This window comes from Oncorhynchus mykiss, chromosome 17 (genome assembly GCF_057628025.1).
Source record: "Oncorhynchus mykiss isolate SJ-2025 chromosome 17, ASM5762802v1, whole genome shotgun sequence".
Lineage (NCBI taxonomy): Eukaryota > Metazoa > Chordata > Actinopteri > Salmoniformes > Salmonidae > Oncorhynchus > Oncorhynchus mykiss.
This window is the reverse complement of record NC_143038.1, coordinates 1,157,718-1,185,491: the sequence shown is the minus strand read 5'-3', so window position 1 is coordinate 1,185,491 and position 27,774 is coordinate 1,157,718. Positions and strand designations below refer to the sequence as shown.

General features: G+C 42.4%; 1 protein-coding gene across 18 annotated transcripts in view; it reads right to left on the bottom strand.

The window, feature by feature from the left end:
* The window catches only part of LOC110485619 (gamma-adducin), a 144,128-nt gene that overhangs the window by 35,482 nt on the left and 80,872 nt on the right, over positions 1–27,774 (bottom strand). For 3 of the 18 annotated variants that reach the window (XM_090204362.1, XM_090204372.1, XM_090204373.1), the window contains exon 1: positions 12,224–12,692. The exons of 12 other annotated variants lie outside the window; for them this stretch is intronic. The gene's annotated coding sequence lies outside the window, so the exon portion shown is untranslated. Of the gene's footprint in view, positions 1–12,223; positions 13,247–27,774 lie in introns of those variants that run through there. 3 more of the 18 variants (XM_090204378.1, XM_090204379.1, XM_090204367.1) reach the window with 2 other exon arrangements.

The window sequence follows — 27,774 nt, the reverse complement described above, 5'->3', positions numbered from 1 at the left end:
CAGATATGTTGAGAAACAATGGAAATGGGACAGATATGTTTCACAATGGAAATGGGACAGATATGTTTCACAATGGAAATGGGACAGATATGCTGAAAAACAATGGAAATGGGACAGATATGTTGAGAAACAATGGAAATATGACATATATGTTGAAAAACAATGGAAATGGGACAGATATGTTGAAAAACAATGGAAATGGGACAGATATGTTGAAAAACAATGGACATGGGACAGATATGTTGAAAAACAATGGAAATGGGACAGATATGTTGAAAAACAATGGAAATAGGACAGATATGTTGAAAAACAATGGAAATAGGACAGATATGTTGAAAAACAATGGAAATGGGACAGATATGTTGAGAAACAGTGGAAATGGGACAGATATGTTGAAAAACAATGGAAATGGGACAGATATGTTGAAAAACAATGGAAATGGGACAGATATGTTGAAAAACAATGGAAATGGGACAGATATGTTGAAAAACAATGGACATGGGACAGATATGTTGAAAAACAATGGAAATGGGACAGATATGTTGAAAAACAATGGAAATAGGACAGATATGTTGAAAAACAATGGAAATAGGACAGATATGTTGAAAAACAATGGAAATAGGACAGATATGTTGAAAAACAAGTCCAGAACATGTAGTTCCCAACTTCCCATGTAGTGGTGGAAAGGTTTATCACCCCAAAGGGAACATTTATTCTGCAGAAGACTCATTTACCAGACTGTGGGAAAACAATAGTTTTAAGTCCTGTTGCAAACTACTATTGAGCACAGATGCAGAGCCCCAAGTTATGAATGCACACAAACTAAGTCTATTCCTGTGGGCAACAACGGTCCCAACTAAAAGGCATCCAAACTAGTGGCAAACAGACAAGTCAAAGAGGACTATCACTGCAAAATAAGTGAAATCCTCTGAACAGCAACAGTCACTTTAACCAAACTGCATGCTAAACAGACAGTGAGACATGAGTATGCAGAGCCCCAGGTCAAGTGTCAATACAAAGTCAATTCACTTGACCATGACCTTTTCTGAAGAAGCCATTCCTATGACATTACTCTTCAAACAGAGAGATAAACAGACAGACGTACAGGATAACAGGTGACAGTGACATGTCCCACAGGGGACAGACGGACAGAGAGGAAACAACAGCAACGTGTCTGCCAAGCAGGAAGAGGATGCTCATCTTATCAGGTCGTCTGCTGTGGGAAACGTTGCTCTCTGATTGGTCAACGATCTGACGCCAGCAACAGGAGTCAGGACCCGCTCTGACTCTGGACAGATTTTTGTTTCCATCGTACGCACACACACACACACTGTTATCTATACGGAACGTGCTCCAGAGCGGGAAAGAAAGACAAACAAAGCGAACGAGAGAGAGAAAGACTCATATTTTGTTAGCCCATCAGGGTCATGACTGGGTTAGTGAATACATTCCCCTGACTGTTGCCTCACCCTGTTCCAGTTGGCATGACAACACACAACAGTTGGAAACAACTATAGTACGTCATGTGTTATTGACTCTTCTGAACCACTTGTTGCCGTGCCAAATGAAGGAGAGAGCACAACAACGTCTGCAAAAGGGCCGTGGATTTAATGACGGTATGAATTGACAGAGAGTGTAAGAAACCATCTCCCAGGTTGCTTTGCGGCGTGGCTGTGGAGGTTAAAGGCTTCCGAATGCTTCGGTTCAGCTGGCGCCGAGGAGAGTGTGCTCACATACTCTCTTCAAAGACCTACGCTTGAAAAAGCAAAAAGCGGCAATACCGTTTGTCCATCTTGAAATGCCGTAGCCAGTATACACTTCCTCAAAATAGTCTGAATTCATCTAAGATAACTCAAGAACTGTCATTTATTTTGACGGTTCTGCCGAGGAGATCTTAGTCACCCAATTCTACATGTGACTAAAATGTTCCGTGCAGTATTTCTCTTCGGCCTGCCTCGAGAAAAATAGTTTGTGTACAAACAGCTGGGAAAAAACAACTGTTGCCGAAGACCAAAACGTCACAAAATGTAGTCAGAATATATACATGAACCGGTCCAGATGGGAAGCATGCAGATCACCTTTAGGTTAAGCCTTGTATTAGAGATGGGAGGGGCAGTATTGGAGATGGGAGGGGCAGTATTGGAGATGGGAGGGGCAGTATTGGAGATGGGAGGGGCAGTATTGGAGATGGGAGGGGCAGTATTAGAGATGGGAGGGGCAGTATTAGAGATGGGAGGGGCAGTATTGGAGATGGGAGGGGCAGTATTGGAGATGGGAGGGGCAGTATTGGAGATGGGAGGGGCAGTATTAGAGATGGGAGGGGCAGTATTAGAGATGGGAGGGGCAGTATTAGAGATGGGAGGGGCAGTATTAGAGATGGGAGGGGCAGTATTAGAGATGGGAGGGGCAGTATTAGAGATGGGAGGGGCAGTATTAGAGATGGGAGGGGCAGTATTAGAGATGGGAGGGGCAGTATTGGAGATGGGAGGGGCAGTATTGGAGATGGGAGGGGCAGTATTGGAGATGGGAGGGGCAGTATTGGAGATGGGAGGGGCAGTATTGGAGATGGGAGGGGTAGAGAGCAGGCTGGCCTCAACCAGATGGCTTGAGGTTTCCACCCAACAGAGAGCGACCACTACAGCTGGAACTGTTTTCACACACAGACAGACAGAGACAGAAAGAGAGAATGTAAACATATGTTTCCCATGACAATAAAAAACATTGAATTGAATTGAGCGAGAAAGCGAGAGACCTCTACAGCTGGGATTGTTTACCAATCACTCCAGTCACATGACCGCAGGCCACTTAAGAGGGTTACCCTAGCAGCAGAGAAAGATCTACTGTACCTGCAGTCTCACTCTCTCTCCCTTTCTTTATTTTCTCCCTGTCTCTTTCCCTTCCTTTCTCTTTTTGCCCAAGTCCTCTATCCCTTGGATTTGAACAAGGGAGGGAGTTAGGGATGGAGGAATAGAGGGATGGAGGGAGAGAAGGTAGATTATTTTCTTTGCTGCTCTGCGTTGCTAAGCTGCTCCTTCAGGTCTAATGGAACTTAACAAGATGTTGCAGATTAAGAGCCACAACGCACAGCTCTGGGCTACTCTGTAGTCTGGACCCGACCCAGTGTGTTGAACAACGCACAGCTCTGGGCTACTCTGTAGTCTGGACCCGACCCAGTGTGTGTTTTTCAATGGGACTGCATAGACTTGTGGTGTCATGACGTGGCCCTCTTTGGGTATAGCAAGTTCCTTCCCCCTCTCTCCCTCTTACACCCAGGTTCTGTTATTTTAGGTCGTAAATTCCTGAAGGAGACTCTCTCCCTCATGCAGTATAGAGAGAGAGAGTTTCACAGTAGAACAAATGAACTACATCATAGAACTTGAGAACTGAACAATGTCCATGTTTTGGAGAATGTGTAAACGGTCAGTGGAGAAGCCAGCTACGACCGGTCCATTTTGTGTAATGTTTGTGACCTCATGAGAGACAATACAGCCACATTACCATAACTCTGTTTATACAAGAGTCTCCGTTATGTGTATCGCATCTAATTATGGTATAAAATGAATGAGTAAAGATGAAACTATTTGTGAAATTATGTAATGTGATTTTAAAAACGGTTTAATGAAAGAGAATCCAATTCCCTTTAAAGTCATTGGCCTGCCCCATGAGCATAGACATTGATCTGGCATCATGGGACAGCCCTTTTCTGCTGTTCCGGATATAAACCCCACCAGTGCGTCACAATGGTTAATTATATTTACATGAGTAAGTTAGTTTAATCATGTAATAATAATTACAGAGATTTGATTTGATGAAATAAGTCTTCACTTTAATAATGCCAAAGACACGACAGTGGTTACTTCAGCCCCCTGCAAGTTCCTCTCTGTGGTGCTATAATAGTTTTAACTTACAGTAGGGGACCTTGTATGGACACAAAGCAAGATTAATGATCGCTTTATGACTTTATTGTAAGACACTATTAATACATTTCCCTCAAAGAGCTAATGTACATAGTACCAGTCTGTCTGTAGGTACATTACATGTTTGAGCCACACTCCAGTAGGTATATCATGTGTGTACATAGTACCAGTCTGTCTGTAGGTACATTACATGTTTGAGCCACACTCCAGTAGGTATATCATGTGTGTACATAGTACCAGTCTGTCTGTAGGTACATTACATGTTTGAGCCACACTCCAGTAGGTATATCATGTGTGTACATAGTACCAGTCTGTCTGTAGGTACATTACATGTTTGAGCCAAACTCCAGTAGGTATATCATGTGTGTACATAGTACCAGTCTGTCTGTAGGTACATTACATGTTTGAGACAAACTCCAGTAGGTATATCATGTGTGTACATAGTACCAGTCTGTCTGTAGGTACATTACATGTTTGAGACAAACTCCAGTAGGTATATCATGTGTGTACATAGTACCAGTCTGTCTGTAGGTACATTACATGTTTGAGCCACACTCCAGTAGGTATATCATGTGTGTACATAGTACCAGTCTGTCTGTAGGTACATTACATGTTTGAGCCACACTCCAGTAGGTATATCATGTGTGTACATAGTACCAGTCTGTCTGTAGGTACATTACATGTTTGAGCCAAACTCCAGTAGGTATATCATGTGTGTACATAGTACCAGTCTGTCTGTAGGTACATTACATGTTTGAGCCAAACTCCAGTAGGTATATCATGTGTGTACATAGTACCAGTCTGTCTGTAGGTACATTACATGTTTGAGCCAAACTCCAGTAGGTATATCATGTGTGTACATAGTACCAGTCTGTCTGTAGGTACATTACATGTTTGAGCCAAACTCCAGTAGGTATATCATGTGTGTACATAGTACCAGTCAGTTAGTATATAAAAAAGACTATTACAAGTGAAAGACGACATAGATTCAAAGCCAATGTAGTGACAGGTTGTTTGATAGTCTGACCAAATAGGCCATCACCATGACACCGGAGACAAGTGCATGCTGGACATTCCGATGCCATGCCCAGCTGACCAATGAGCTGACACTTGTGACCCTGAGAGGGGAATGGCTTATGGGGATGACATGCGTTAACGAGTTTACAACATTGTCATGACAACAGTAGAGCCAAATAAGGCCAATAGTGCATCCTACAGCAGGGTTTCCCACGCTGCAATTTAAATAGACAATATGAGACTTAATATCCTGTCTAATATAATATGGACTGTAATGAAGGACTACAGTATATGAGACTTACTATCCTGTCTAATATAATATGGACTGTAATGTAGGACTACAGTATATGAGACTTAATATCCTGTTTAATATAATATGGACTGTAATGAAGGACTACAGTATATGAGACTTACTATCCTGTCTAATATAATATGGACTGTAATGTAGGACTACAGTATATGAGACTTAATATCATGTCTAATATAATATGGACTGTAATGTAGGACTACAGTATATGAGACTTAATATCATGTCTAATATAATATGGACTGTAATGCAGGACTACAGTATATGAGACTTACTATCCTGTCTAATATAATATGGACTGTAATGTAGGACTACAGTATATGAGACTTACTATCCTGTCTAATATGGACTGTAATGTAGGACTACAGTATATGAGACTTACTATCCTGTCTAATATGGACTGTAATGAAGGACTACAGTATATGAGACTTACTATCCTGTCTAATATGGACTGTAATTTAGGACTACAGTATATGAGACTTACTATCCTGTCTAATATGGACTGTAATTTAGGACTACAGTATATGAGACTTACTATCCTGTCTAATATGGACTGTAATTTAGGACTACAGTATATGAGACTTAATATCCCGTCTAATATAACATGGACTGTAATGTAGGACTACAGTATATGAGACTTACTATCCTGTCTAATATAATATGGACTGTAATGTAGGACTACAGTATATGAGACTTAATATCCTATCTAATATGGACTGTAATGTAGGACTACAGTATATGAGACTTACTATCCTGTCTAATATAATATGGACTGTAATGTAGGACTACAGTATATGAGACTTAATATCCTGTCTAATATAATATGGACTGTAATGTAGGACTACAGTATATGAGACTTAATATCCCGTCTAATATAATATGGACTGTAATGTAGGACTACAGTATATGAGACTTACTATCCTGTCTAATATAATATGGACTGTAATGTAGGACTACAGTATATGAGACTTAATATCCTGTCTAATATGGACTGTAATGAAGGACTACAGTATATGAGACTTACTATCCTGTCTAATATGGACTGTAATTTAGGACTACAGTATATGAGACTTACTATCCTGTCTAATATGGACTGTAATGTAGGACTACAGTATATGAGACTTACTATCCTGTCTAATATAATATGGACTGTAATGTAGGACTACAGTATATGAGACTTACTATCCTGTCTAATATGGACTGTAATTTAGGACTACAGTATGAGACTTAATATCCTGTGTAATATGGACTTTAATGTAGGACTACAGTATATGAGACTTACTATCCCGTCTAATATGGACTGTAATTTAGGACTACAGTATATGAGACTTACTATCCTGTCTAACATGGACTGTAATGAAGGACTACAGTATATGAGACTTACTATCCTGTCTAATATAATATGGACTGTAATGTAGGACTACAGTATATGAGACTTACTATCCTGTCTAACATGGACTGTAATGAAGTACTACAGTATATGAGACTTACTATCCTGTCTAATATAATATGGACTGTAATGTAGGACTACAGTATATGAGACTTACTATCCTGTCTAATATAATATGGACTGTAATGTAGGACTACAGTATATGAGACTTACTATCCTGTCTAATATAATATGTACTGTAATGTAGGACTACAGTATATGAGACTTAATATCCTGTCTAATATAATATGGACTGTAATGTAGGACTACAGTATATGAGACTTAATATCCCGTCTAATATAATATGGACTGTAATGTAGGACTACAGTATATGAGACTTACTATCCTGTCTAACATGGACTGTAATGAAGGACTACAGTATATGAGACTTACTATCCTGTCTAATATAATATGGACTGTAATGTAGGACTACAGTATATGAGACTTACTATCCTGTCTAATATAATATGGACTGTAATGTAGGACTACAGTATATGAGACTTACTATCCTGTCTAATATAATATGGACTGTAATGTAGGACTACAGTATATGAGACTTACTATCCTGTCTAATATAATATGGACTGTAATGTAGGACTACAGAATATGAGACTTACTATCCTGTCTAATATAATATGGACTGTAATGTAGGACTACAGTATATGAGACTTACTATCCTGTCTAATATGGACTGTAATTTAGGACTACAGTATATGAGACTTACTATCCTGTCTAACATGGACTGTAATGAAGGACTACAGTATATGAGACTTACTATCCTGTCTAATATGGACTGTAATGTAGGACTACAGTATATAATACTTACTATCCTGTCTAATATAATATGGACTGTAATGTAGGACTACAGTATATGAGACTTACTATCCTGTCTAATATAATATGGACTGTAATGTAGGACTACAGTATATGAGACTTACTATCCTGTCTAATATAATATGGACTGTAATGTAGGACTACAGAATATGAGACTTACTATCCTGTCTAATATAATATGGACTGTAATGTAGGACTACAGTATATGAGACTTACTATCCTGTCTAATATGGACTGTAATTTAGGACTACAGTATATGAGACTTACTATCCTGTCTAACATGGACTGTAATGAAGGACTACAGTATATGAGACTTACTATCCTGTCTAATATGGACTGTAATGTAGGACTACAGTATATAATACTTACTATCCTGTCTAATATAATATGGACTGTAATGTAGGACTACAGTATGAGACTTAATATCCTGTCTAACATGGACTGTAATGAAGGACTACAGTATATGAGACTTACTATCCTGTCTAATATAACATGGACTGTAATGTAGGACTACAGTATATGAGACTTACTATCCTGTCTAATATAATATGGACTGTAATGTAGGACTACAGTATATGAGACTTACTATCCTGTCTAATATAATATGGACTGTAATGTAGGACTACACTATGAGACTTAATATCCTGTCTAACATGGACTGTAATGTAGGACTACAGTATATGAGACTTACTATCCTGTCTAATATAACATGGACTGTAATGTAGGACTACAGTATGAGACTTAATATCCTGTCTAACATGGACTGTAATGTAGGACTACAGTATATGAGACTTACTATCCTGTCTAATATAATATGGACTGTAATGTAGGACTACAGAATATGAGACTTACTATCCTGTCTAATATAATATGGACTGTAATGTAGGACTACAGTATATGAGACTTACTATCCTGTCTAATATAATATGGACTGTAATGTAGGACTACAGTATATGAGACTTAATATCCTGTCTAACATGGACTGTAATGAAGGACTACAGTATATGAGACTTACTATCCTGTCTAATATAACATGGACTGTAATGTAGGACTACAGTATATGAGACTTACTATCCTGTCTAATATAATATGGACTGTAATGTAGGACTACAGTATATGAGACTTACTATCCTGTCTAATATAATATGGACTGTAATGTAGGACTACAGTATATGAGACTTACTATCCTGTCTAATATAATATGGACTGTAATGTAGGACTACAGTATATGAGACTTTTATGTTAACCTGTAGGACATTTAGGAAGGTCAACATTGCATCAGCTTCTTGATATCAAGCCACTGCTCCACTTAGGCTTGGCTGGAGCTGACATGACTCTCTTTATCAGCTGAATCATCACACATTGGAACACTTATGTTTCTTCTATGGCAGAACTCCAAACCAACCTTCTCCCTCCCTCCCCCTCATCTCCCTCCCTCCTCTCCCCCTCTGATCCTCAACTCTGTAATTTACATGGACATTAATAAAATCCCAGCTAGAAGAATCTGTTCAAGTCAAAGCAGCTGGACAACTCTCCCTGAAGGTTACATAACATCACATTCAATACACCCCCCTCCTCTGTGTGTGTGTGTGTGTGTGTGTGTGTGTGTGTGTGTGTGGTATCATTGTGTCTGTATGTGATTGAGTGTGTGTATTCAATGCCTCCTTTCCCAAAGCCATGCCCTGGTTTATTGAATGAAACTGCAGAGGGCAGACAGGCTACTATACATCCAACTATAAAGACACAGGCCTCAGGACTACAGCTACCCTGCTGACTACAACTACCCCGCTGACTATAGCTACCCTGCTGACTACAGCTACCCTGCTGACTATAGCCAGCCTGCTGACAGTTATACAGCCAATATGTCATTCTATGGGGAGTAGGGATACGAGAGAGAGAGGGGAGAGAGAAAGAGAGAGATTCTATGGGGAGTAGGGATACGAGAGAGAAAGGGGAGAGAGAAAGAGAGAGATTCTATGGGGAGTAGGGATACGAGAGAGAGAGAGAGGGAGAGAGAGAGAAAGAGAGAGATTCTATGGGGAGTAGGGATACGAGAGAGAGAGAGAGGGAGAGAGAGAGGGAGAGAGAGAGAGAAAGAGATTCTATGCAGAGTAGGGATACGAGGGAGAGAGGGAGAGAGATTCTATGCAGAGTAGGGATACGAGAGAGAGAGGGAGAGAGAAAGATAGAGATTCTATGCAGAGTAGGGATATGAGGGAGAGAGGGACCAGACCAGAATAAAAGAAACAGGCCTTATACTGTAGGAAACCACTAGCAGTGAATTGATAGGGACCTGTTGGTTGGGAGAAACAGATGTAAACAAAAGAGAGGTAGAGACAGAGAAGAGAGACAGTATGAGATCCCAAGAGTGAGAGAGTAAGAGGGAGGGAGGGAGAGAAAGGCATAGAAAGAGAGAGAAAGAGAGAGCATGGTGAACGTGAGAACGACAGAGGACCTGCTGGATGACTGCAATCCTCTGGGGTCAATCCCTAACAGCTGTGGAGTTGCCAAAATAAAGTTGCACAGCCCCTCACCCCCCTTTACCCCCCAGTGTTGACAACACCAGACTCCCCCTCTGCTACGAACACAAGTCCCCCAGTATGAATGGAATAACCGCACAACCACAGAAGAACTAGCTAAGCACACACACCTCTTTCACGAGGTATCCCAACGTGTATTGAATATCTACACAACCACAATAGAAGCAGCAGACAGGCTCACACACACAGACACACACTTCCGTCAGTGCTTACAACACAAGGCTCCCCGTAAAACCACAACACAACCACAGACCCAGATAAACACAGGACAGCAGTATCCCTGCTCAGTACCCAGTCACAAGATGCCCAGTTCCCAGAGCGCTCCCTCCTGAGCCCTCAATGTTCCCTTTGTCCCCTTCCCAATGTTCCCGTCACTCGGGTCACCCGGCGGGAGTTTCACACAGCATGACATTTAGTTTCGGAACCAGAGTTAAGGGGTGAAAGGTCAAAAAGGTGAGCTCACACGAACTAGAATAAAATAAATGAAAAAACACTGACACGATTGGACTGTCAATGAGGCACCACCTAAAGCAGTTTATTTCAGTCTTGTGTCTCTGTTGACAGACGACAAAGCTTTGTCAGATCAAATTGATCAACAAAATAAATGAATTAATAAATATAAACTACTCAGGGGAAGCCTACCATGCTGACCGCAAAATACCGTTTTGACTCAAGAGACTGCTTAAGGAGCACCAGACTGTGACTGTTATCCGGTTGGTCTCGACTGGTTGCCTGAAGCAAAGTAACAGCAATCTCTGACCTATCGACCTTTCAACCTTTGGCCTACTGCTCCGCCGCCGGCCACACACCCCTTCCACGGCTTCAGACATAATGTGTCACTATGTGGAGGAGAGTGTGGTCTGAGGAAAGGTCAACTGACTGAAACTAAAGCTTATCCAGGAAGCCCGAATAAACCACAAATGTGCATAGTGGAATTCTCTCTTCATTACTCCAGTTACCTCACCTCATGTCAGGATGACATTTAGCCTTGAACTAACTCCAGCAGGGAGGACAGATTAGAATGCTTTCCATACAGTCCTACACACCTTACCCCTCCTCTCTTCTGTTGACAGCTATCCTGCTAGTGTCCCCACCTCTTCCTCCCCAATTCAAAGGGCTTTATTGGCTTGGGAAACATACGTTAACATTGCCAAAGCAAGTGAAACAGATAAACAAAAGTGAAATAAACAATATAAACAAAGTAAACATTACAAAGGAATAGAGACATTTCAAATGCTATATTATGTCTATATACAGTTTCCCTCTCTCTCTCTCACACCTCATCCCCTCTCTACTATTTGTTATCATGCCTGCTGGATTCTACGGCCTCTCTTTTAGCCATTACCCCTATTAATAGGGTGAGGCTTTTGGGTCGCGTTGCCGACCGTACGGGAACAATACCAGGAAACAATCCCACACACTAATTATAGATACCTATCTACTGTGCTGCGTGGCCATACACATTGTAGGTGGGCGGGGTGTGTGTGCGCTTTCAAAATAAACAAAGTGAGGACACAAAACCCCACTGAATAATCTACCAGTGAAAGCATGGTGGTGTAACCACGTAATGTACATCATCTATGACGTGGCTGCTGTGAAGTTAAGTTACGTAGGCCTGGCCAGGTTGGATTGTGGCTGTAACCGAGCCATGCAAGCCAATCAGAAACGTCCGTTCAACCCTTACTGGACAGTTAAGCGTTTCAACTTGAACTTTGACGATGCACTGTAAGCAGAGTACACGCTGTACTCTTCAGACCTCTAGGTAGTATATTAGTGTACTGGGCAGTATGCATTCTTACTGTTTAGCTGATGAGTACAACTAATCTACCTAGTCTCCATTGACTCAGTGCTAAGCATGTTGAGAGAGAGAGAGAGAGAGGCAACACAACCAACGGGTGTTTATCATGGAAGCCTGGAATTCACCCTTAAATTGGCAGTTGAACAAACAGCTTGAAATCACAAATCACAGCTCACAGATTGAAATGAGTTCAGTCAACTCATGTAGTTGAAGTAGGGACAGTCAACAACATACACAAAGAAACGGGCTTCAGCTAACTGACCTCGTAGTTTAGTGCTCAAATAGGTTTCACATTCAATTCAGTCCAATTTAAAAACTTGATTCGGTAGGAATAGTCAAGTCAGTAGTACACACACAAAAAAACACGCTTAGCTAACTGACCTTATTGTGTCCCCTGTACTCAGTCAGTGAATCTGATAGAACCTGGAATAGAAACGCCAGTCAAAACGCATGTCTACTTCCTGGCCTCGTTTAGAAATCCCAGAGTAGATCCACGGGGACGCTGATGAAAAGAGGGAGAGAGAGAAGGAGAGAGAAAAAACAGTCCGTTCACTGCTTCTTCGTCTCCCTTCTCCAGTTGATCCTATATGTTGGTCCTGGACCAAACCAAAAAATGAACTGCCTGAAGACAACAGAGTCGCTGATAGTCCCAGATTCGACTTCCACACACACTCCACTCTCTCGCTGCTTTGGCTGCTGCGACCGCAGCGGAGGAGAAAGAGATTTCAACAGCTGTGGGTGTGTGGGTGTGTTTGTGTGAAAAGGAGCTAAAGGAACCACGTGATAGGCTTAATCCTCTGCCCACTGAGGGAACACACACTGCAGTCTGACCAATCAGGGGCCGGCTGTCACACACGGGCCCCCTCCCTTCTCGCTTTCCCTCTCTCCTGCTCTTATTCTAACTCTTCTCTTTCCCTCTCTCCTGCTCTCATTCTAACTCTTCTCTTTCCCTCTCTCCTGCTCTTATTCTAACTCTTCTCTTTCCCTCTCTCCTGCTCTTATTCTAACTCTTCTCTTTCCCTCTCTCCTGCTCTCATTCTAACTCTTCTCTTTCCCTCTCTCCTGCTCTTATTCTAACTCTTCTCTTTCCCTCTCTCCTGCTCTTATTCTAACTCTTCTCTTTCCCTCTCTCCTGCTCTTATTCTAACTCTTCTCTTTCCCTCTCTCCTGCTCTTATTCTAACTCTTCTCTTTCCCTCTCTCCTGCTCTTATTCTAACTCTTCTCTTTCCCTCTCTCCTGCTCTTATTCTAACTCTTCTCTTTCCCTCTCTCCTGCTCTCATTCTAACTCTTCTCTTTCCCTCTCTCCTGCTCTTATTCTAACTCTTCTCTTTCCCTCTCTCCTGCTCTCATTCTAACTCTTCTCTTTTTACTTGTTCCCTCTCTCTCGCTCTCCTTCCCTCTCGCAGCAGTATTATAGGGCAGTGTTTTGGAAGTATACTGTCAAGGTTACAAATCACCATGGCACATCGCTAACACACTGTCGCTCTAAGGTAACACACCCCCACTGTTTCTATTTGCCATGTTCTACATACCCATTGTACTGGAGGAGGAGGCATTGTGCATATCTGGGGAGGTAGCTAGCTAGAGCATTGAGTGTACCTAGCTAGAGAACATTGTGTGTGTGTGTGTGTGTGTGCGTGCGTGTCTACAGAAGCACAGCGTGACCACATTTCTGCAGGCCGCAGCCTAAACAATAGACCTTTATCATCTAGTTTATCAGGTCAAGGCTGTAAATCAAACGTGGCTCCTTATCAATGAGGTTTCAGCCTGGTTCTTGGGGACTAACTCTCTTGTGTGTTATTGAGTCTTGTGTCTTCAGCTGAGAGAGGAAATCAAAAGGGATGGTCTTCCTATTGTGCAATACTCCATTACAACACGACCAAGAGGTTATACATGGAATCATACTTTCCCAGACAGACATTAACCCAAGTCTTGACAGAAACACTTCCAATGAAGAATCTCCATTGAACATGTTTTTTAGTCTACAGGCTTAAATCTGTGCCCAGGAAACCGGCCCAGCGAGAGTAAGCTGATCCTAGATCAGTCTTTGAGTAAGACTGTGTTTTAGCATGAAGTAAATGCTTTGGAAACAGAAGACGAGCCTTTGCTCTGGTCAACAGTAGTGCATTAGGCTACATAGAGAATATAACCATAAACAGAAGACTTGAAGACTTATACTTGACTGTGGTAGAGGAGACATCCCTCGCTTTGATCATGGAGACAGTGGTGACTGTGTTGTGGTGGGTGGATAGTGTGTTAGATTTGACAGGGCTGTGTGAAAGATTAGAGGGGTGTTAGTGGTGTGTGTGTGTGTCAGAAAAAGGGTATTACAACTCCTTTCCCCTATTTGACCTAGATATTGTGTGTATGCATTGATGTAGGCTGTGTGCTGTTTTTAAATGGAGTTCTGTCCTTGAGCTGTTCTGGTCTATTAATGTTCTGTAGTATGTTTCATGTTCTGTGTTGGACCCCAGGAAGAGGAGCTGCTGCTTTCGCAAAAGCTAATGGGGATCCTAATAAAATACACCCCCAATTTTTTTTATACATGTGTGTGTGTTAGTGTGTGTGTGTTTGTGTGAGTGATTAAATGTCAGTGAATGTGGTTAAGATTAGAGTGGTTGTGATTAAATATTGATGGACACATCTTCTTCCTCGTGATGTAATACTCTGCACACACACACACACACTTGCAAGCTTATCATCACTTTACAGGAGGGGAACGCAACCGGGCCATTGATCCCACAGATAACCAAACCATCCAGCAGCTTATCCTTTACACTATTCTGCAAAAGACTACATATAGCCTCAAGACCAACTCAATCAATTCAGAGCATTGGATGGGCTCTGTCACCCTTCATACCAACTGACTGAGCGTTTACTGTATAACTCAACAGTCTAATGTCATCCCCAGCTGGCACCACCAGCCCTGAGTCCGGATCTCTCATCCCCTACCACTCAACAACACACACTGACTACCCAACGACAATCAATGGGCTCGATAAAACACAGCGTTTAGAAAGGACAGCTAGTGTTGGGCATTGGCTCTGCTCATATGTCACATTACCATGGATACAGGCTGCTTACTAAGAGTTTAAGACAAGGAAGAGGCGAAGCAGCCATGACTTTGCTCATTGTATTCATGAAATAATATACCAGGGAGAAAGGAGAAACCAGCTGACTGAAACTGAGGTAAAACAAAAGTCACATATTGTCTTAAGGCCAGGCATCACACCTTAATAGGGGTTCATTTTCTCGTAATCCTATCACAATCAACTTTTTGTATCTATGTTGGTGATGTTGGTATGATAAACTAAAGAAAATATACATTTTCATTACATTTGAAAGTTTTTTACATTTTGATGTTTATTTTTTTGAAAATATTAATGTTAATGGACCAAAATCAAATCCAATTGTATTTGTTGCGTACACATATTTTACAGATGTTATCACAGGTGTTGGGAAATGCTTATGTTGCTAGCTTCAGCAGTGCAGTAATACCTAACAATACACCCAAACCCCGAAAAATAAAATAAACAAATTAAGAAATATCAGTCCGGAATATAAATATATATATGTACAGTTGAAGTCGGAAGTTTACATACACTTATGTTGGAGTCATTAAAACTAGTTTTTCAACCACTCCACATATGTCTTGTTAACAAACTATAGTTTGTTAGGACATCTACTTTGTGCATGACACAAGTAATTTTTCAGACAGATTATTTCACTTATAATTCACTGTATCACAATTTCAGTGGGTCAGAAGTTTACATACACTAAGTTGACTGTGCCTTTAAACAGCTTGGAAAATTCCAGAAAATGATGTCATGGCTTTAGAAGCTTCTGATAGGCTAATTTACATCATTTTAGTGAAGACGCTGGAGGAAACCGTAACAAAAGTATCTAGATCCACAGTAAAACGAGTCCTATATCGACATAACCTGAAAGGCCGCTCTGCAAGGAAGAAGCCACTGCTCCAAAACCGCCATTAAAAAGCCAGACTACGGTTTGTAACTGCACATGGCGACAGAGATAGTACAATTTGGAGAAATGTCCTCCGATCTGATGAAACAAAAATAGAACTGTTTGGCCATAATGACCATCGTTATGTTTGGAGGAAAAAGGGGGAGGCTTGCAAGCTGAAGAACACCCTCCCAACTGTGAAGCACGGGGTGGCAGCATCATGTTGTGGGGGTGCTTTGCTGCAGGAGGGACTGGTGCACTTCACAAAATATATGGCATCATGAGGAGGAAAATGATGTGGATATATTATAGCAACATCTCAAGACATCAGTCAGGAAGTTAATGCTTGGTCGCAAATGGGTCTTCCAAATGGACAATGACCCCAAGCATACTTCCAAAGTTGTGGCAAAATGGCTTAAGGAAAACAAAGTCAAGGTATTGGAGTGGCCATCACAAAGCCCTGACCTCAATCCCGTAGAATATTTGTGGGCAGAACGGAAAATGCATGTGCGAGCAAGGAGGCCTACAAACCTGACTCAGTTACACCAGCTCTGTCAGGAGGAATGGGCCAAAATTCACCCAACTTATTGTGGGAAGCTTGTGGAAGGCTACCCGAAACGTTTGACCCAAGTTAAACAATTTAAAGGCAATGCTACCAAATACTAATTGAGTGTATGTAAACTTCTGACCCACTGGGAATGTGATGAAAGAAATAAAAGCTGAAATAAATAATTTTCTCTACTATTATTCTGACATTTCACATTATTAAAATAAAGTGGTGATCCTAACTGACCTAAGACAGGGAATTTTTACTTGGATTAAATGCCAGGAATGGTTAAAAACTGAGTTTAAATGTATTTGGCTAAGGTGTATATGATGGTGTGTATAGACATTATGGACACCAATAAATCTCTAAATGGGATAGGTAGATGCAAAAATTTCATTTTGCCTGTGGTGCCTGGCCAAAAGTTGATACATTTTGTAAGTTTTGCAATCATACTCTGATACTCCCCTTCTGACCTCCTCTTTTGCTGTGTGTTCCATCGTTTGAAGTCAGGAATAGTCTAAATAACCGATTCTATCGGATCCTGGATGGGTCTCCCCTCTAAACTAAAGCCATTAGAACTAAATGAGTTGTCTTTCCCAAACATGACCAAACCACCCAACTCCTTTGATGTGTGGTTTAGATCGGCGGCCATTTTATTTTTCCAACACGGTCCCAACATGAGGTCAAGTGTTTGCATTCCTCTCCCCCTGCATCAGTGAGTGAACAACGACGTACCCCCTTCTCCTGTTTCCCAGAAGTGTTGAGATGGGAACGCTGACAGAATGCTGATAAAAACGGTTTATGGTAAACGGACACCAGTATGTACTGCAGGCTTGGCTGGCTTCCTGTGTCTCTGTGTTGTGTTATGGTGTGTGATCATCTGTACAGCGTTATAGGGGTTAGTAGGAGGACTAACTAACAGAGATACTGTAGTGTCATAGTGGTCAGTAAGAGGACTAATTAACAGAGATAGTTAGTCCTCCTACTGACCACTATGACACTACCTCTGTTAGTCCTCCTACTGACCACTATGAAACTACACTAACAGAGATAGTGTAGTGTGATGGTGGTCAGTAGGAGGACTAACAGAGACAGCAGGTTAGGGTTGACAGGTTAAGAGCATTACAGGGAGACATCACATGAATCACCTAAAGCTAACAGAGCAAACATATCTGTCCCCCAGGCTAAAAACCTTCTCCCTCCACCTGTCATCTATTAACCTGGACTCTGAACTGAATATGGCTTTACTATCCCTTCTGTACCTCCATGAAGTGAAACCATAGTGAAAGATAGCAGTATTTAGTTTGGGTTTCAGGCTAGCAATCTGTACCTCTACAGGCCTGAACACAACAGAGCAGTATGTCATCATGACATAGAGAACACACCCCCAGAGCCGCCACGCCTGTATTAACACACTACAACCTGTCTAGGTTTATGTTTCTAGGACAGCGATCCTAAGTAACCCCCTAATCCATGTTCCAGAGGTATGTGTTTCAGGGTAGAGGGTAATGCTGTCAGAGGGGGTGTGTTTCCAGTTGTACAGGATACACATGGTATACACTGTCCAACTCGATGCTTACTGGCAGGTTCCTTTTTGACAACGCAACAACAACAACAAACAATAAAGGATAGGAACATAAAGTAAATGTCTCAGTAGAACAGAATAAACATTCTAGCATAAGTATAATACAGGAAGGCACAATTTATAGTCCAATATTTACACATGTATCAGGGCAGGGGGGGTTGGGGGGCAAGTGTTTAAATTGTTCAGTATTAGCAGTTATAAATAAGAGTCTGGAAGCAGCAGCTGTGGTGTGTGTGTAGCATGAATATACTGTATATATATGTGTGTGTGTTACAGTAATGTCGGGGTAATGTTTAACACAGGGTAACTACGTTTGGTTCATTTCCTGGGACACTGAACAATGCATTCAGTGTCTGTGCAGCTGTGTGTATTATGACACTAGTAAACACACACACACTCAGACGGAGTGGAGATAATGTAGAGAAGGAGGGAGAGATAATGGAGAGAAGGGAAAGGCAGAGTGGAAAGATAATGGAGAGAAGGAGGGAGAGTTAATGGAGAGAAGGGGGAGACAGAGGGGTCCTGCTGTGTTTACTCAGCGATTGGCTACTCCATCTTCTTCCTGTATTGATGTGGATGGAGATGGTTGTGTGTGTGTGTGTGTGTGTGTGTGTGTGTGTGTGTGTGTGTGTGTGTGTGTGTGTGTGTGTGTGTGTGTGTGTGTGTGAGGACGAAACAAGGTTTTGGAAGGAGTTCAACCACTCCAAAACAACCAGAGTTGTAGTCGTTCTGTCGTAGTTAACTGGGCCAAGAGATGAGAGGTGCTACTCTGGGTCAAGTTGACTAGGTTGATCTTGAATGTGACATGAACTGAGTGCAGGGGGTGGGCAGGGGGCAGGCCATGGGAGACCACCTCTACAATACTGTAGAGTCGACTGTATGAACTATGAAAAGGTGGAACAGGTAACAGTGGAAATATAGACTTTACTTTGTCATCTTTCAATTACTGCATTCAGGCGTAGTCAAATATACAGGCTATGTATTCTGACTAGAGACAACAGTTTTTTCTGCTACCTGACCAGGAAAGTCTCTGGGCCTGTACCCATCATGACTGAACACATGACTCTGGGCCTGTACCCATCATGACTGAACACATGACTCTGGGCCTGTACCCATCATGACTGAACACATGACTCTGGGCCTGTACCCATCATGACTGAACACATGACTCTGGGCCTGTACCCATCATGACTGAACAGATGACTCTGGGCCTGTACCCATCATGACTGAACACATGACTCTGGGCCTGTACCCATCATGACTGAACACATGACTCTGAGAAAGAAAGAAAGAAAGAAAGAAAGAGAGAAAGAAAGAAAGAGAGAAAGAAAGAGAGAAAGAAAGAGAAAGAAAGAAAGAAAGAGAGAAAGAAAGAGAAAGAGAGAAAGAAAGAGAAAGAGAGAAAGAAAGAGAGAGAGAGAGAGAAAGAGAGAAAGAAAGAGAGAAAGAGAGAAAGAAAGAAAGAGAGAGAGAGAAAGAAAGAGAAAGAAAGAGAGAAAGAAAGAAAGAGAGAAAGAAAGAAAGAAAGAAAGAAAGAGAGAAAGAAAGAGAAAGAGAGAAAGAGAAAGAAAGAGAGAAAGAAAGAGAGAGAGAGACAAGAAGACTGGATACCTTGGATTGGCACTGAGGGAACACGAGATAAAGGGCTTTGGAATACAACATCTTGTCATTGTCTCAGAAGACTGGCTCTTAGAAGTTAAGAACAAACAAAATACTAAGCTACATTTTTGACATCACAGGAAGAACACTTCAATCAACATATCAAAGTCCCAAAGTTGAGACTCAATGAAGGTACAGTAGCACATAAACTATGAATGACATGTTCTTTGCAGGACAGATTCCCACCAGCCATCAAAGACAAAGGAAGGGCATTGTATTCTCACATCTGACACACGGAAGGTCAACGTTCAATATGAAAGCAGTAGAACTAGGCTGCGCCAGGCAGAGACTCTAAAACATTGTGTGTGTGTGTGTGTGTGTGTGTGTGTGCGTCCGTGCGCCAACAACTACAACAGACACGTTGAATCACAACATGAAGCTGAATCAGAAACAAACAATTAATATGGTGTTTATGGTGCTTCTCTCTCATCAATATGGTGTTTATGGTGCTTCTCTCTCATCAATATGGTGTTTATGGTGCTTCTCTCTCATCAATATGGTGTTTATGGTGCTTCTCTCTCATCAATATGGTGTTTATGGTGCTTCTCTCTCATCAATATGGTGTTTATGGTGCTTCTCTCTCATCAATATGGTGTTTATGGTGCTTCTCTCTCATCAATATGGTGTTTATGGTGCTTCTCTCTCATCAATATGGTGTTTATGGTGCTTCTCTCTCATCAATATGGTGTTTATGGTGCTTCTCTCTCATCAATATGGTGTTTATGGTGCTTCACTCTCATCAATATGGTGTTTATGGTGCTTCTCTCTCATCAATATGGTGTTTATGGTGCTTCTCTCTCATCAATATGGTGTTTATGGTGCTTCTCTCTCATCAATATGGTGTTTATGGTGCTTCTCTCTCATCAATATGGTGTTTATGGTGCTTCTCTCTCATCAATATGGTGTTTATGGTGCTTCTCTCTCATCAATATGGTGTTTATGGTGCTTCTCTCTCATCAATATGGTGTTTATGGTGCTTCTCTCTCATCAATATGGTGTTTATGGTGCTTCTCTCTCATCAATATGGTGTTTATGGTGCTTCTCTCTCATCAATATGGTGTTTATGGTGCTTCACTCTCATCAATATGGTGTTTATGGTGCTTCACTCTCATCAATATGGTGTTTATGGTGCTTCTCTCTCATCAATATGGTGTTTATGGTGCTTCTCTCTCATCAATATGGTGTTTATGGTGCTTCTCTCTCATCAATATGGTGTTTATGGTGCTTCTCTCTCATCAATATGGTGTTTATGGTGCTTCTCTCTCATCAATATGGTGTTTATGGTGCTTCTCTCTCATCAATATGGTGTTTATGGTGCTTCTCTCTCATCAATATGGTGTTTATGGTGCTTCACTCTCATCAATATGGTGTTTATGGTGCTTCTCTCTCATCAATATGGTGTTTATGGTGCTTCTCTCTCATCAATATGGTGTTTATGGTGCTTCTCTCTCATCAATATGGTGTTTATGGTGCTTCTCTCTCATCAATATGGTGTTTATGGTGCTTCACTCTCATCAATATGGTGTTTATGGTGCTTCTCTCTCATCAATATGATGGATAATAACAGTCTGTTACTGGTGCTAAGAGATACGTAATCAACATGGTGTGTGTGTGTGTGTGTGTGTGTGTGTGTGTGTGTGTTGTAACCGATAGAACAGTGAATCAGCTATTATCTGTTGATAATGATGGTGCTACTGAAACATCACGAAGGGAAGTGAGAGGTGCCATGATGTCAATCAGTGTAATTAAGGATAACGAGAGTGGAAGTGGAAGCCCACTCAGAAACCACACACACACACACACAGCTAATGACCCCTATAATCATGCTCGGTAATGACAGACACATACACAATTTTTTAACGAACTCCTGTTGCTTTAACCACGTAAACAAAAACAACCTCTCCGCAGACCCACGCTGGCTAAGTGCAGACCCACACAGACCCACGCTGGCTAAGTGCAGACCCACACAGACCCATGCTGGCTAAGTGCAGACCCACACAGACCCACGCTGGCTAAGTGCAGACCCACGCTGGCTAAGTGCAGACCCACGCTGGCTAAGTGCAGACCCACACAGACCCACGCTGGCTAAGTGCAGACCCACGCTGGCTAAGTGCAGACCCACACAGACCCACGCTGGCTAAGTGCTACCCTTTATATACCTCCCTGAGTCTCTAGCTTTACACAGAGTGGGTTATTCTAAACAGTGACCTTGGCTCCTGGGTAGAAACAGGCCTGGCTGCCAGTCTCTCTACTTTATCTGACCAGTGTGTGGTTGTCATGCCAGAGGAGTCCTGCTACAAAGCAACATTCAGCCATGGAACACAACCAACCGTGCAAAAACTGGTTGAATCAAAACTGTTCCACGTCATAAAGAAGTATAATCAATGTGATGACTGATTGGAGTTGATTTGCAAAAAGTCATCAAACTAAGGAATTTTTGTATTTTCTTCACTAAAACTTGTAATCTAAATCCAATGACAAGCTGACTTTTTTTGTTGATTTCAAGTTTAATTCACATTAGTTGACAACTCAACCAAATGTAAATCTAAACTAGACGTTGAAATGACGTCTGTGCCCAGTAGGAAACTACTCCCAGAAACAGTCCTGAAAGACTTGATTTGATTTGTTCAGCAGTTTTTGAAATCTTCATATGTATATGAACCTAATACTCCTTTGCACTGCAGTATAGGACACATAACAGCCCACGACATCTAGCGACTCAGCCAGCGATGCTGCTAGTCCAACACTCCCTGGGCTGTGAGAGGGGCCCAAGACGGGAAACCAGAACCCTGGTTGAGATGCAGCGATCTGGGCTAAAGGAATCTGGAGGGGTGCCTGTAGTGTAGTATGCAGCTCCATGCCTCTAGGGTCTCTAGTCTGTCAGTCTGCATCCCAAATGGCACCCTATACCCTACATAGTGGGCCCTGGTAAAAAGTAGTGCACTATGTAGGGAAAAGAGGTCGACCGATTAATCGGAATCGGCGATTAATTAGGGCCGATTTCAAGTTTTCATAACAATCGGTAATCTGCATTTTTGGACACGGTTTATGGCTGATTGCACTCCACGAGGAGACTGCGTGGCAGGCTGACTACCTGTTATGCGAGTGCAGTAAGGAGCCAAGGTAAGGTGCTAGCTAGCATTAAACTTATCTTATAAAAAACAATCAATCTTCACATGATCACTAGTTAACTACACATGGTTGATGATATTACTAGTTTATCTAGCTTGTCCTGCTTTGCATATAATCGATGCGGTGCCTGTTAATTTATCATCGAATCACAGCCTACTTCGCCAAACGGGTGATGATTTAACAAGCTCATTCGTGAAAAAAGCACTGTCGTTGCACCAATGTACCTAAACATAAACATCAACACCTTTCTTAAAATCAATACACAAGTATATATTTTTAAACCTGCATATTTAGTTAATATTGCCTGCTAACATGAACTTCTTTTAACTAGGGAAATTGTCACTTCACTTGCATCTTATGCAACAGTCAGGATATATGCAGCAGTTTGGGCCGTCTGGCTCGTTGCGAACTGTGTGAAGACCATTTCTTACTAACAAAAGACAACCAACTTCGCCAAACGGGGGATGATTTAACAAAAGCGTATTTGCAAAAAAAGCACAATCGTTGCACGAATATACCTAACCATAAACATCAATGCCTTTCTTAAAATCAATACACAAGTATATCTTTTTAAACCTGCATATTTAGTTAAAAGAAATTCATGTCAGCAGGCAATATTATCTAGGGAAATTGTGTCACTTCAGTCAGGGTATATGCAACAGTTTGGGCCGCCTGGCTCGTTGCAAACTAATTTGTCAGAATTTTACATAATTATGACATAACATTGAAGGTTGTACAATGTAACAGCAATATTTAGGCTTATGGATGCCACCCGTTAGATAAAATACGGAACGGTTCTGTATTTCACTGAGAGAATAAACGTTTTGTTTTCGAAATGATAGTTTCCAGATTTTACCACATTAATGACCTACGGCTCGTATTTCTGTGTGTTATTATGTTATAACTAAGTGTATGATTTGATAGAGCAGTCTGACTGAGCGGTGGTAGGCAGCAGCAGGCTCGTAAGCATTCATTCATTCGACCAAACCATGGGCCATTGTGCAGGTGTCCCTGGTCTGCCATAGAGAGGAGCAGAGCAGAGACCTCGTCTAGACTAAAGGGAGAAGGCTGGCTTTAGGTTTACACCGGCAGATGGACTGAGCAGTACAGGACTGTGATACGGTCAGAGGTTGGTTTAGAAGCAAAACAAAATCATATGTGATGTTGAATGAATTGCAGAGCAGACTTTCTAATCTAGGGCACAGCCTTCCTGATGTTCAGTTTTCAATGCAAATCCACCATGTCTCCTAAATCTGGAGTGATGACCAGCTAGTCATCTAGGTTACATACCCTCTATTTCTAGGCACAGTTAGGAAATACAATTCCTCTTAGCACAAACCAACAACCATCCTCTCGATCACACACATACACACCCATTGGAGGAAGCATCTGGGGCAGGAAATTGACGCTAAAGTCTCAATTACAAAGAGGATTTTTTTTTTTTTTTTGTGGAAAACCGACAACCGACCGGCACCCAAATCACATGGTAGAAGAAAAATGACTGTCTATAATAAGGATGTCCATTTAATGCTCGGAGACATAATCCATTCCCCCAAATCCTGCTTGTCAAATGAAGCATTTCACTGTCGAGGACATAACAAACCCACAAGGTATTCTGGGAATGGACAGAATTTCAGAACCCTTGGTTGCATGGAACCTTTTACTGAAGAATGTGTTTGTTTTCTATGATTGTGTTCTGTATCTGTTGTGCTTCCCTAGTGTATTGATGTGTGTATGTTTTGTAATTACAGGGCTTTTCTCCAAAAGAGGCCTTGGTCTCAGAATGACTCCCTGTCAAAATAAAGGTTCAATAAATAAAACAAACAATGGAGTCAAGGAGAACTTTAGAATGTTGTATCTAAGTACTATCCTTTTTTGTTATCTACCCCTAATCCTCCTCTACCCTTCCCCTAATCCTCCTCTACCCTTCCCCTAATCCTCCTCTACCCTTCCCCTAATCCTCCTCTACCCTTCCCCTAATCCTCCTCTACCCTACCCCTAATCCTCCCCTACCCTACCCCTAATCCTCCTCTACCCTTCCCCTAATCCTCCTCTACCCTTCCCCTAATCCTCCTCTACCCTACCCCTAATCCTCCCCTACCCTACCCCTAATCCTCCCCTCCCCTACCCCTAATCCTCCCCTCCCCTACCCCTAATCCTCCCCTCCCCTACCCCTAATCCTCCTCTACCCTACCCCTAATCCTCCTCTACCCCTAATCCTCCTCTACCCTACCCCTAATCCTCCTCTACCCTTCCCCTAATCCTCCTCTACCCTTCCCCTAATCCTCTACCCCTAATCCTCCTCTACCCTACCCCTAATCCTCCTCTACCCCTAATCCTCCTCTACCCTACCCCTAATCCTCCTCTACCCTACCCCTAATCCTCCTCTACCCTACCCCTAATCCTCCTCTACCCCTAATCCTCCTCTACCCTACCCCTAATCCTCCTCTACCCTACCCCTAATGCTCCTCTACCCTACCCCTAATGCTCCTCTACCCTACCCCTAATCCTCCTCTACCCTACCCCTAATCCTCCTCTACCCTTCCCCAAATCCTCCTCTAACCTACCCCAAATCCTCCTCTACCCCTAATCCTCCTCTACCCTTCCCCTAATCCTCCTCTACCCTACCCCTAATCCTCCCCTACCCTACCCCTAATCCTCCTCTACCCTACCCCTAATCCTCCCCTACCCCTAATCCTCCCCTACCCTACCCCTAATCCTCCTCTACCCTTCCCCTAATCCTCCTCTACCCTTCCCCTAATCCTCCTCTACCCTACCCCTAATCCTCCTCTACCCTACCCCTAATCCTCCTCTACCCTACCCCTAATCCTCCCCTCCCCTACCCCTAATCCTCCCCTCCCCTACCCCTAATCCTCCCCTCCCCTACCCCTAATCCTCCTCTACCCCTAATCCTCCTCTACCCCTAATCCTCCTCTACCCTACCCCTAATCCTCCTCTACCCTTCCCCTAATCCTCCTCTACCCTTCCCCTAATCCTCTACCCCTAATCCTCCTCTACCCTACCCCTAATCCTCCTCTACCCCTAATCCTCCTCTACCCTACCCCTAATCCTCCTCTACCCTACCCCTAATCCTCCTCTACCCTTCCCCTAATCCTCCTCTACCCCTAATCCTCCTCTACCCTACCCCTAATCCTCCTCTACCCTACCCCTAATGCTCCTCTACCCTACCCCTAATGCTCCTCTACCCTACCCCTACTCTACCCCTAATCCTCCTCTACCCTTCCCCAAATCCTCCTCTAACCTACCCCAAATCCTCCTCTAACCTACCCCAAATCCTCCTCTACCCCTAATCCTCCTCTAACCTACCCCAAATCCTCCTCTACCCCTAATCCTCCTCTACCCTTCCCCTAATCCTCCTCTACCCTTCCCCTAATCCTCCTTTACCCCTCCCCTAATCCTCCTCTACCCCACCCCTAATCCTCCTAATCCTACTTTACTCTAACCCTACCCCTAATCCTACCCTACACCTAATCCTACTATACCCTACCCCTCATCCTACTTTACTCTAACCCTACCCCTAATCCTACCCTACACCTAATCCTACTATACCCTACCCTACTCTAACCTACCCCTAATCCCACCCTAACCTAACCCTATTCTACTCTACCCTTCTCTACTCTAACCCAGCCTACCCCTAATCCTACTCTACGGCTGCTTTCCAGATTTAGCTCCACAGCAACACCACAGAAACATCTAGCAACCCTCTTAATCATGCAACACTTAAATATTTAAATAAACACAATCTATGATTGACCTTCACATGACCCTAGGTTCATGGAAAGGCCAAACTCTCATCCTCCGCTATTCTCTGAAAAACAGACACATGAAGACAACAGACTGAGACACTATTGAGACACATCGATGCCAAGAGCCCCATTCAGACAAATCAAATCAGATGATTTTATTGTTTTGTACGAGTATATGAGTGAAAGCATTCAGAAGTAAATTCACTGTCACATTGTCAAACCAATGCACTTGTGTCCTGTTTTGCTAACCACATACCTTGTGACTGACTTAACTACGGACAAGTTAGCTGGACTAACAGAGAGAATGAGGTCAATTTGAAAAGGGGAGTGTGTTTGTGTAGTCTCCATTCCACAAGCCAAGGAAACAGACGTTTTGAATATGTTGGTGTGTGTGTGTCCATGATGTAATGTAACCCTACAGGAGGCAGTGGTCTTTCTCACACGGCAGTCCACATGACAACCCTCCCACCTCACCCCAAAGTCACCCCCACATGAGGATCTCCATAGCAACCCCAAAACAAACACTGTACGCATGATGTGGCCACCACACCCCGGGACCAGAGAGTCAGTCAGAGAGCGAAAGAGAGAGGGGAAAGTCAAGTGACAAGAGGAATATAGAGAAAAATGTAAGGAGCAAGAGACAAACAGAGAGTAAGAGAACGAGGGAGGGGGAGAAAGAGCGAGAGACAGGGAGTAAGAGAACAAGGGAGGGGGAGAAAGAGCGAGAGACAGAGAGTAAGAGAACGAGGGAGGGGGAGAAAGAGCGAGAGACAGAGAGTAAGAGAACGAGGGAGGGGGAGAAAGAGCGAGAGAGACGGGGATCGATGGAGACATCACAAGGGATTTCTCTAAGCAACATATGGTATAGTTTAGCTACGCTACTGATCAAATCCATTCATAAAGCTGAAGAGACGGTTGGAAAGATAACCCTCGTCAAGAAACCATATGCAAACACTTACGATCCGCTTTAAAAGGGCCAAACACACTGATACTGAACAAACACACTGATACTGAACTACTATAACCTTTGTAATGTAGAGTATGAACTAAACACTGTGTCCAAGTTGGAAGAGCTTAAGAAGAAGCTAATGACTCTTGTTTTTCATCAGAGGCTAGAAGAAGAAAACCATGAGAGAGAAAGCCTTCTACTCACGTTTAAATGCTTCAAAAAGTCTCAAATGAGAAAGCTCTGGACAATTATACTTTTGTTTATCAAAGTAAAATGATTTTTTTAAGACTCCTTCTCTGACCCACGTTCATGAGCCTGATCTGGTCCC